General features: G+C 52.0%; 1 pseudogene; it reads left to right on the forward strand.

Moving 5' to 3' along the window:
* Positions 1 to 4: 4 nt before the first annotated feature.
* Positions 5 to 1,662, forward strand: LOC108864423 (uncharacterized protein K02A2.6-like; annotated as a pseudogene).
* Positions 1,663 to 11,931: the final 10,269 nt, after the last annotated feature.

Below are 11,931 nucleotides of genomic sequence, written 5' to 3' on the forward strand. Positions count from 1 at the left end.
CTTCGAAATCGAATACCGTCAGACGACGAAATTCGGCCAAGCAGATGGTCTCTCACGACTGATTGCTCAGCAGCAACACGACAAGGTCTCAGAGGACGTCGTGATCGGGTGCGTTGAGGCCGAGGTCTGTGCGGTGCTCGATGAATGCATCCGACGTATTCCGACAACTCATAAACAAATTCGGGAATACACATCGAAGGATAAATTGCTACAGGCAGTCCAGGAGAATATACGGAAAGACTGGCCTACGAGAGTGGACAAAGAGACTCCGCTCTGGTTCTTCTTCAACAGGCGAGATTCTTTGTCGATTGTCCAAGATTGCGTCATGCTTGAGGATCGAGTGGTTGTACCAGAAGCACTCCAAGTTCAAGTCCTTGAACAATTACATCTTGGTCATCCTGGTGTTTCAAGGATGAAGCGTCTCGCGAGAAGTTTTGTTTATTGGCCCAAGCTCGATAAACAGGTCGAGGCGCTGGTGCGCGGATGTTCGGCGTGTTCGGAGCTGAACAGAGACCCTCGGAAGGCACCGCTGCATCCCTGGGAAGCGTGTTCGAAGCCGTGGCAACGTTTGCATGCGGACTTCGCCGGTCCTTTGGACGGCCACATGTATCTGATCGTGGTCGATGCTTATTCGAAGTGGCCGGAGATTTTCGAGCTAAAATCTGCCACGGCAGCGTCGGCGATAGACAAGTTCACCGCATTATGCGCTCGTTTTGGGAATCCGACCACTCTCGTCACTGATAATGGAGCGCAATTCAAAGCGAAGTCGTTCGAGAGTTTCTGTGAGAGTCGGGCAATACGTCATTTATGCGCTCCGGTTTGTCATCCGGCTTCGAACGGCCAAGCGGAGCGTTTCGTCGATATCTTCAAGCGGACGTTCAAGAAACTGCGAAGGGGGGAACAGGACGTGGAGACGCTCTGAACATTATGCTACAGACGTATCGGAACACGCCGAACCCTCAGGGGAAGACTCCGGCCGAGCTCTTCCTAGGTAGACCGGTCCGCACCGAGCTGAGCCTCTTACGCCCAGAGGTGGGTACCACGGAAAGTTCGGATCGACCCGCCCAAGCGAGCTCTTACAAGAGATACTTCGATCAGCGCCACGGTGTTAGAATGAGGACCTTCAAGGAACAGGATCTGGTCTGGGTCAAGGATTTCAGAAACCCGAACAAGCCCTGCTGGACCCCTGCTAGAGTGTTGCGTCACCGTGGTAAGGTGACCTACGACGTGGAAGCAGACGGTCATGTATGGACCCGTCACGTGAACCAGCTTAAGGTCAGGACCCTTCCACTAATCTCAAATTCCTCTGATGATTCTGGTACCAATCGGTCTCTGCTCTTTGCCATCGCTCAAAGGACTCGGAAGCCGAACCCCGTACCCGTCTTCGGTGATACGGGCGTCCAAATCTCCCCGGCTGATGAGGCAAGAGGCAACAGCGCGACCATGAATGGAAGCGACGATGAAATTGGGTCGGACGAGTTTCGAGATGACAGGGAAGAGACGGCGTTTGAGCCGGAGGAATATTCGTCGACACCCGGGGAGTCGTCAGCGTCAGAAGGCAGTCTGGTCTCGCGTTGGTTCAATGCATTGAGACCCCGGCACCTGATTCGACAGCCCTCGAGACTTGAGCTGGATCCGTCGGCGAAATCTTACGAAGGATAACGGTTCTCTTCTAGAAGGGGAGGTGTGGGAACGCGGGAGTTCCCCAAATAATAATCATTACTTTCAAGTCATTTGATGACGAATAAAAGGGCTAGGAATAAGCCCGGAACAATTCAGTTCCACCCTGCAACGACGAAGCTCTGTATCCGACTAGCGAAGTGAGAGTTATCACACTACATATTATATGCCTCTCTGTGCGGCCGAGCTGCGACCTACAGCTGGATCCACTCAGGTTTTCCCGACCACGGCCTCGGGTTCCGAACTCCATGTCCCGTGTATATGTATGTATGCTCGTCCGTGGATGGTTCTTCGAATCCGAGGCTTCCCCACTGGCCACTGCATTGACTCGGTCTCGGATTGAACAATATTAATTGTATCATGCGAGTGATCATTGGTACGGGCTGCATTTACTTATCTACATCGTGGAGAAGGATGCGCAAGGAAGCCCACCGTGTGAAGCCCAACGCGTCCACATTTTGCGATAACTGGATACGATGACTTTCCTGGCCGAGGGACTTCGGTGGAATCACGTTCTCTCGTGTATCTACCGACTCCCCCACATGAGTTTCAGCTCGTCAGTATTCATGAGAGGTCCGCGACTTTGTGAAGCGAGCGTTTTTTATTCGGAGTCGACTTCCATGTACATGATGCATGTAGGTCTTTGGTCATCGGGGAAGGATGGGCTCGAAACGGAAAATTCCGTTTCCGGATTTCCGGCTGCATTTCGCTTCGTGAAACGCCATTTCCTTCATTTTTCGCGTTTGTTTCGCTTGAAGACCGCGCTCAAGCGGCAAGCGATCCTGCTGAGGGTCCCCGTTGGAATGCCGAAGAGAACGTTACAATCCCGGCTCACATCACGGACGTTCAGGGCCCGTCCTCGATTCATACGAATGCTTCGGCTCTCTCGAGCAGCCTCCGACCGCGATATCTCTCAGGTAAGAAGTGAAACTGGGAGCCGGCTCCTCATCAATTGAGCCAGAAGCTGTTTCAATGTACGTAAATGTCTCCTCTCCCCATCTGAACGTACACATGAAGCTTCCCCCATACTATCATACCTTGGACTATGCGTCAGGTATTGCAGTTCGACAGCCCGAGACCAGCGCTAGCGGAGAAATTGGGACCATTAGAATCATTCTTGGTTCTGTGGGAAGGATACAGCTGCCGCGTCGGAATGCGATGTGACAGTGCGGATTCACATGTGATTTACACATGGCTCAGACCATTCAGCTATACGTCGGCGTCGGTTGGCAGTAGAGACCAAGGGGATCAATCAGGCGGAAGCAAATGGATAAACCAAAGGGATAGAGGGCGGTTGGGAAGACTTGGACGGGATGGCAAGAGCACTGAAAAACGCTATCGTATCGACTGATGATTTTCTCCGAATCACTGGATGCTATAGCGTCCACATTGAGAGCCCAAGACCTTTCGGCGTCGGAATCGCAAAAAGACTCTGACTATGTTTCTCATTGCCCTCTACCGGCAGATGATCCTTCGCAGATCCAGCCCCCTTACCCATTCCGCAGAAATCGTGGATACAGTAGGAGAGAGACGGGAAAACGCTGAGCACCATAGGGGTTAAAGGTTCTCGAGACGATGGAGATGTCAATTACGGGAAACATGATATCTCCACGGAGCTCTATCACCTGATAGGCATTGTACAGCGTGTGAGCCACAAGGAAGCCTCAAGCTGTCGGTTAGAGACCGAGAGCTGATCGATGACCAAACGTATCTGGTTTGTGAAAATCCGAACGACTCCATGCGCGTCGAGCTCTCGCTCGTAATCGAAAGAGAGATCTTGTTCAGTATCGTCGTTTCCGAGCGTCATCGCTCGAACCCACTCATGGATGAGAGTCAGATATATCATTTGAGGGCTCGAGAGGCAGTCCTCGGTGGAATATTCCGGCTTTGGCCAACATGGAGGGGCACATCGACGTCCGCTGAATTGCTTGACGTGCAGCTGACAGCTTCGCTCACTGACTTTGTCCTCTCGTTTGGTTACACACGCGGTCTCCCGAAGGTGGTCTTTAGCATACGTCTTCCGCTCGCAGAAGAAACGCCTTCTCTCCGTTCAGCCCGTTCGAAATTCTCCCGGTCGAGCTGCGACGGCTCGGTGGTTTGAATTCGGCAGAATCCAATTTCCCACGGTTCAACCTGTTTTAGCTCGAGTGAGTTCTTTTTAGGGAAGCAGCCATGGACGGAATGGGAGTAAGGACCGACCGATCGACCGGAGGAACGAACGTATCAGCGAGCCAACGCACCAGCAGCAGCGATGCGAGAACGCCCGTCGAAATTGAAATTCGGAGCGTGACGCTAAACGTTCTCATTCCTCGTTCATACCACGCCGATTCCGTTCTCACGTTCTCGAAATGGGTTTCTTACGGTTTCTTGGGTCGGGCTCTTTGATTACAAGAGATACCATCTCTCCGATAGAGTCTGCGGCCAGGTCGAGTCTGCTCCAGTGGTGGCCCTTACACGTGGGACTTCCGATGACTGTTGGAGCGCTCGACTTTCGGACTATATATACTGTCTAATCATCATCTGGCGGCGGTTTCACGAGGACTTGGTCGCGGGCAAGAAACCTGCGTAAGGATCAAGCGGACTGATGGCCCATGGACATGTGGCCTGGACCTTCGCCGAGAAGTTTCCCGGGTGGTAGATTCGCATATCGTCACCTGGTCGGAATTCAGCGGGACAAGGAAATCGAAAAGTTCGAGGCTCGCAATACGTCACGGAACGTAAACTGAATCTCGAGCTGCTGTCAGCGGTGTATCCGATGACGAGCGCGAATGAGGAAGCTGATAGGAATCCTTTTCGGGGCCAATTTCTACCCCTGACTTATGCTCTTTTGTGTTCTGTCTGAAGGCCCTTCGAAAGGGATGAAATTCCATTATTGAGAACACACTCACAGATATAGGCAAGATAAATCGCTCGAGATCAGTTGCATTGCAGCCCTCTAATCCTCAGCTCAGTCGGCAGGGAATCCACGACGAGTTTCCTTCAGCGCAATCAGATGCGGTAGAATCGGAGCCTTAATATATCTGCTTTAGACTGGAATTCTCAGACTGTTAGGTGCAATTCTTTTGCTGAAAGAACCGAATGCCGGTCCCGATCTTGCCGTGAAGGGAATGACGCATGGTCTCCACGGCTTCTTCCAATGAGTCTCGATTCGAATAATCTTGAGCGATCGAAGTGAAGCCTAGAACTTCAATACTGAATTTCGAGCCCTTGCGGTTGCGAGCGGGGACGACCTCATTCGAATTAGGAGCGGATCGAATCTCATTCCAGGTAATTGTGCCCGAACCGGTGACCGAGCAGCGGCGAAATCGGCGCAGGACCAGTCGTCTTCGAATCGCCTTGACGACAGGATCGAGCAGCACAACCGAGAACAGTCAGCGTGAAATTGAATAAATTCTAAGCAGCTAAGCAATTAGATGGCGGTCTTCCTTTTTTATCTCTACCCGAACGCCCTGCTCTTCCCTCCCGATTTCTGAGGCGTCGAACAGCCCTGAGACGGATCTTCTTTGGTCGTACGATTCAGCCCATCGAACCTCTAATGTTCCGCTTGTGGGAAAAGGGTAGAATGGCCGATTCTTTTCTGTCGGATGACTGTCGACTCTCTATTTCCGCGTATGAAGAATCTCCCAGGAAGAAGAACCCAGAATACTTCCATAGGAAAATGATACGGTGGCAATACTTTTTGACACACGTCTCCAGGCACTAACTTCGCTAAACTATCTACGAGCTCTACAACACCAGCCGAGAGGGGTTCTTTCCTTTGCTTCTCCTCTGGTCGAGCTTCCTGAGCCGCAGGCTTGCATAGCTCAAAGTCTAAAACTCCTCCAGGCTGGACCACATGGCCAAGGTTCAACGTCCCGGGTATCGTTTTTCGCCTTCCTTCCCTCTGACGGATCCGGAGAGCGAATGTTCTCGGGGGGATCAAGGCCGAGTACCTGCAGTTCCGTCAGGAATATTTTGCCGGCAGCAGGGACCGGAATCGCGCCACCTGCCGAACGAGCGGCGCGACGTCGTAAGGGCTGCGTGCGTTTGCACGAGAACTGACGAGCGCGCGTGCCACCAATCGGCGTCGGTTGCACAGCTCAGACCGGATGCATTAAATCATGTATATGAAACACAGAGTTACGATATGAATATGCCAAACGTGATTATTCAATCACCGCTACTGATATGTTTAGGCATAATGATAGAGCAGCGAATCTCAGCCGTAGGACTCGGGAATCTCGAGGGAACCATGGGTGGGGTGTAGGAAACCCACCGAGAAGCCTACGACTAGAAAACATCGGAAGGAAACGGTGCGTCAGATCGAAAATCTCCTTTCCCGAATGAAGTATATTCCCGAGTGACCTCGAGCCAATTCGAGTGGACTGAGTCCGAGCCTTAGCTTTCGAGAATCATCAGCGGAGCCTCGAATCATACACGTATCATTTTCGTCCTACCGAAGTCGCTATCGGTCTCGGGAATTCCTGCCCCAATATCGTCAAGCGGTGAATCTACGGCCGCGCCCTCCGGGAAAAACGTGCCTGTTTCGAACCGTCTCGTAGCAATAATCCATTTCATCCGCAGGAGAGCTCGGCTGCGTGTCTGCAGTGTCGGGCGTGGGACCCACTTCACAACATCCTCCATAAGAAAGGCCACCTTTCAAGTCGGTCCCTCACCGATGCGTTTCGGTGACGGAAGTCAGGGGCATCGGAGACCTTCGTGAATGACGATCAAAATCATCTGCCGTGAGAGCTCTCGCAGCGGGATACGTGAAAGTCAAATAGGGTCCGTGAAGCGGTCGCCAAAATGAGACGCGATCCGAACGATCCGAAGTAAAAATTAAATTATTCACGACGCATCCCATATGTTCTTATCTCGGTCAGAGGGGAAGGCTCATCATTCTCATCATTCCGACAAGGAACACTGCCCATTTTGGCCCATAGTCTCTCAGAGGGATCAAGTTTACGACGGGGACGACCGATAGCATGGATCGAGTCGCTGGATTGCCGAACGACCGAGAGCGAGGACCAGCATCCCGGGTCACCGCCCGCTCAAGATCCTAGCCTCGGACGCTGTAAGAACAGGGTGAGCCAATTCCATCGCTCCTCCGTGTCCGACCTTGTGACGTCGGCGCCGTATTGTGATTTGCGTCGCTGCGCTGTTTGCTCCGGCTGCTTGTGATGTCGGTGCTGGAGCGGCTGTAGCAGGACATCATTGTCAGATTCTCTCCCGAGGCAGTATCGACATACCGCAAGGAGCGAATTCGGTTGGTCACTCGCTGTCGGCAAATTCATCCATCGCGCCATCGAATATCCGATCGGACAAGCGCTCAACGATCTGCGAAACTGCGAATCCTTACCGGTCCAGCAGATGGGCGACGGGAGGGAAGCACATACACACGTATTCCTCTACTTAATAACCGAAAACGAGCAGACTGCTGGCGGCGGACCGCGACCCGTGAGCTGGGGCTAAATGAGGAAACGTGGGAGCCTTTGCCCAGACGGGGATTATAGATTGCGGCCTCGAGCGAATACTCTGTACGCAGCGATTGGTCAAACGAGAGCCCGCGTCTCGTCCTCATGATCATGATTGGATTGCTTGACGGCATACAGTCTGTAGACGGCAAGATCTACGAATGGAATGACTGTCCTATTGATCGACTTCGCCTTATTGGGAGCGAGCTTCTAGCGGGGAAACCTCTCGGGCTCTTCTTCGAGTCAATCTTCCCTTCCGCATCGCTCGCCTGCGAGTCGATTTTCCGTTCCGTCCCAGATCCGGAGAAAAAGTGTGAAAGAACATCATCCGACGACCACGGTGCTCGTTCACATTTTCGAAGTCAGCGTGAGAATTTTCCGATCTTACTGGTAGGTACGTGGATAAGTTTACGTCAAGTTTTTTCTTGATTACCCTTATTTCAAAATCCTCGTATTGATATCCATTCTATTTTTCCATTATCCATTCCTGTTTCCCGACCGTCAGTAATCAACTTGAGGCAGATCCCCATCATCACTCGCGTCAGGAGAGCATCGTTCCCATCCATCTGAAGTTCCCGCGTCGAATCACCACGGGTCGAGAGGTTTTTCATCTCTTCGAGGTGCAATGGGAACGATTGCAGGGACAAGGAAAATACAAGAGGGGAACACAGATACCGGGCACAGGGGACGTCGGCGTCGCTCTGTATGAGGGACCTGAATCGTCAAGAAGTACAAGCCGAGTCGGAGGTTTGTCTCCGCCGCGTCTTGGAACGTGACTGAACTAAAGATTGGAGAACTGGTCTCGTGCCTTCGTTACGAAACTGTTGATGAGCGCCGCTCGGCGAAGGAGGGAGGAAATAGCAAAAAACTTCAAACGAATGAGGCCAGCGTGTCGACAAAGCGACACTAAGTTGCAAGTTGGAGCCTTCGGCTGGTTAATTTCATGAGGTGATCACGAGCGAGTTTAGCATGTCGCACGCTCTTTTCCTAGTATTGACTGACGTGAGCAGCTTCTCAGAGCTCCTGTCCCTTTCACGGTATTGAATCTCTGCGAGCTGCGCTCCTGACTGAGGAGCCGTGGGGTCTTCAGCGACGATCCGATGCGGGTAAAACTTGATTTTTTTTCCGCGGTACATGTTCTGTGTTTACTGTCTCAATTATTATAATAATAATTGATCATCGACAAGCCGAGGATATCGATTGAAGACAGTTGAAGTCTAGCCTCGACAGCTAGTTTCCGAATCGTTTTCATTCTCCAACCCGAATCAGACGGCACAGGAGCCTGTGACCGACTCAGATCGCTTCCAGTGGAGTTCGATTCCTCAGAGCGCAGATTCCCAAATCGAGGATGCTTCCCAGGCTCGCTTCAATCTTCAATGGTCGCTGCTGGCGCCCGGGAAACCTCTTCCCGAACACACCGATGAGATTATCCGCCGTTCCCCGAGGAGGAACTCTGTGGCCTCACCCGGGTACTCAGGAGGAACGGGTTCCCGATCAGGGAGCATATGAGATGGCGAAGGAGATCGGCAAGCTCTTGGGACGATATGGGGCAACAGCTCTTCCACTCAAAAATCGTGAAATTGCATCGCTCGCGGAAAAAGCTGACAGAAGAATTTCATCATTCTCCTGGATATTCCGAGAAATAGATAAGAGTCATCTCGAAGAAATCCCGAGCGGGTCCTCGCTCCGGACGGATCGACCGAGCAAAAGAGAAAGGACTAGAGCTGAAAAGGAAGGAATTCCAAAGCGAAGCAGGATGCTGTTCTGCTCTGAGAACTCTATTCATCCAGCTCAACTAATTCAAACTCGAAAAATCCAAACCAATTGAGTCCCAGTTGGGTTCCCCTCCGCGGCGTGCTTTCAGGCTCGGGGCATGGTGCGATAGCGACTTTTGGAATCCGGACGGAATTTCATGAATATTTTCCCTTGGTTCAGACTAATAGTAGGCCGTATCGAATCGGATCTAGGGCTTGTTCGCATCGAGTATGGCTCGTTTTAAATCCGAGAATAGTGAAGCGGAATCGAATGCACCCCCTCGATGAGGTCGCTTGAATGATAAATGATTAGAGACCGATGCGTTTCTGTTATTTCCTCCAGAACGACTTATTATACATACAATCAAGCTCCAGGTTTCCACCACCGTCATCGCGAGAGTCCAGGAACGACGCCAGCGCCTCAGAGAATCGTCCGAGATGCATCGTTCTAGGTGCGCTCAGACTCGCTTGCGTGATTATATCGAAATCGCAAACATCCTCAGGTTGCTAGCGCTGCCTCTCGGCTACTCGTTTTTATCAATTTCAGGGACGAAGCAAGAAACTCGGCGCGAGAACTCCTTTATGGAGAGTCCGCATCGGGAAGCTCGGTCTCTATGATGTTCAGATTCTATTTTCCTGTTTGGCAGCCATGTATGTGCTTTTGTCGGCGCAGCTTCTCGCGGACGAATGGTCCGGGTTCTTCAGCAATATCCGTGGGGGAGACCAAAGGTCACAATTTCAATACTCGCGGTTCCGCCGGTTGAGAAGAGCTTTGTCGACGATGCGTCCCCGTGCGTTCGCTAGATTCGAGCCAGCGCCAGCGTGGCCGCCCGACAACGATCGAGAAGGATCAGCCCTCTCACGACCAAGTGAAAAACAGCGAGTACATGCAGTCGGATCGATGGGCAGGATGGCTGCTCAGCTCGCAGGCGGAGAGACAGGACGGATCCTCCAACGCAGTAGATAATAAGTAGAAGTACGCACAGCCATCGCTTCTTAAATAATTGAAGAGCCTCATCAGGTTGAATCCGCTCGTGGACAGGTTAATTTTTTACCACCGGAGCACTCCTTCGTCGGCGGCGAGCCGTGGCGGCACCGTCGGATCCCGACTCGGAGTGCTCTTCCTCCGTGATCCAGTTTGGCTTTTCCAGCAGAGAAAATGGTCTCAATTTCTCCATCGAGGAAGAACCTGGTGGAGGTGCCCTGAAAATTAAGTCTCACAAGGATTGCTTTCGAAGCTGCCCGTTCCGCCGAAACTGCTCAAACTGCACGGATTCGTCTGATTTGGGATTTTATCAAGATGCCAGCGTCGTGTCGTCGAAACTTGGGGGAAGCGATTAGAGAGACGAAGATATGGAGTCACGTCGTTGTTTAAGCGTGGAGCCGTTTATTCCAACCGCACGGGCGTCAAATGGCTCCGAACGTTTTGGGGACAGATTGAAGAGTCTGCGCAGTTCGTGCCACATGCTAGTGAGCATATCTTCGCATATGATTCAATGAGAGTCGGAGGTTCTCGGAGAATCGAGGAAACTGTCTCGAAATCGGGGGACTTCTATCCATGTGAATACACTCGGAAATCGGAGCTACTCGAGTTGAGTATTGAGTCGTCCACAGCTTTAGGTAAGCGGAAAGGCTCTTCTTCTCAGCTGATGGGTATCCGCCCAGAAGAACAGTACAGAGGAACAGCTTCTCCTAGGCTTCACCGGAGGAGGGAAAACTATAAGGATTGCAGTTTCTGATATCGCACCAGCTTCAGCAGAGCGATCCGCCTCTCTTCCGAGCAGCTGTTCCCGGAAACCTCCTTTGCTGTCCCGATTTGGACGATTCTCTTCCATTCTCTCATGCCCCTTTCACTCCAAGATCCCGCGTAGCGAGCGATCCGATCGAATTTCTGTATTCCAGCTCACTGTTCTGGATATTTTGGTCGTTGGCGGACCTTCGAGCGTGTAACGTTGATGACGAGCTGGAGACTCAAGGCGGCTCCGAGATCCCCCTCCTTCAGGCTGAAGAATTACACGAGGCTCTATCATCCTTACGTCTATCCTGGCCGTTAGAGGAGGGAGCTGCTTGTCCTCATTCTGTTCAGCTCTGGCTATAAATTGTGAGACCCTGTCTCTGTTCCGATTTTTTTTTCAGACATCGGAATTCGCTCGTAAAGTAGACGTTGCGTCCCACATAAGAGCGTCTCAGGCTCTGCGACCGTGGGGACCTGAGGCGTTTCCGGTCCCTACTTATTTTGCTGCGCATTTTTACGATCTTGTCTCTCATACAGACTTGGCTCGTTCGCCTACAGCCATCTTTTTTGTGACACGCCATCCCAACTTGTCAGCGAGCGACGTTCTGAGACAATCGTTCCGCCCTCAAATCTCGATCACATTGTGCGTTCGAAGAATGAGCGGAGCAAGTCCTCCCGGGACGGCTCATGCATCATCAACGGAAGACTCCGAATCCTTCTACCACAGAATCTCGAAACTCCGGTATCCGACCGAGTTGACGGAATCTGATAGGAACCGATAGTGGCGGTCGGCATCGGTGCTTACATATCGAGTATGGGTCAAGTCATTCAGAGGAAACTTTCGCTCTGAGAACGGAGAGCATGTATGAGCTCTCCATAATTTACGGCCCGCAGCGGAAGTGCATGTTGACACGCGGGAATTGTGCATTAGGGACGAGATCATTCACCTTAGAAGTTTCGTCTCACCGATTGCGGCGATACATATCGACGGAATGGAAGCCGGTAAAGTCGTGGGCCCGACGGAATAGTACTCGCAAGCTCGCACATATCGTAGGTATGTGCTTCGAGACGATGGGCGGATCCGGTGCGGTTCTCCTCGGTGCGCAAGCGCGACACCGGCGCTCCGCTAATCCCCGGAGAACGGATTGAGCCTCAGAACAGTGAGGATAATTATTCCATTCTCACCTGAATTGGACTTCCACGCGGGCCGGAATTGTGAAAGACGCGAATAGCTGGAATTGTGCGCGAGGGATGGGGACCCAATACTTGAATCGTCTGTATGAGGGAATGAGGGCTCTGCGGCGGGATG

This window comes from Galendromus occidentalis, unplaced genomic scaffold (genome assembly GCF_000255335.2).
Source record: "Galendromus occidentalis unplaced genomic scaffold, Mocc_1.1 scf7180000077471, whole genome shotgun sequence".
NCBI lineage: Eukaryota > Metazoa > Arthropoda > Arachnida > Mesostigmata > Phytoseiidae > Galendromus > Galendromus occidentalis.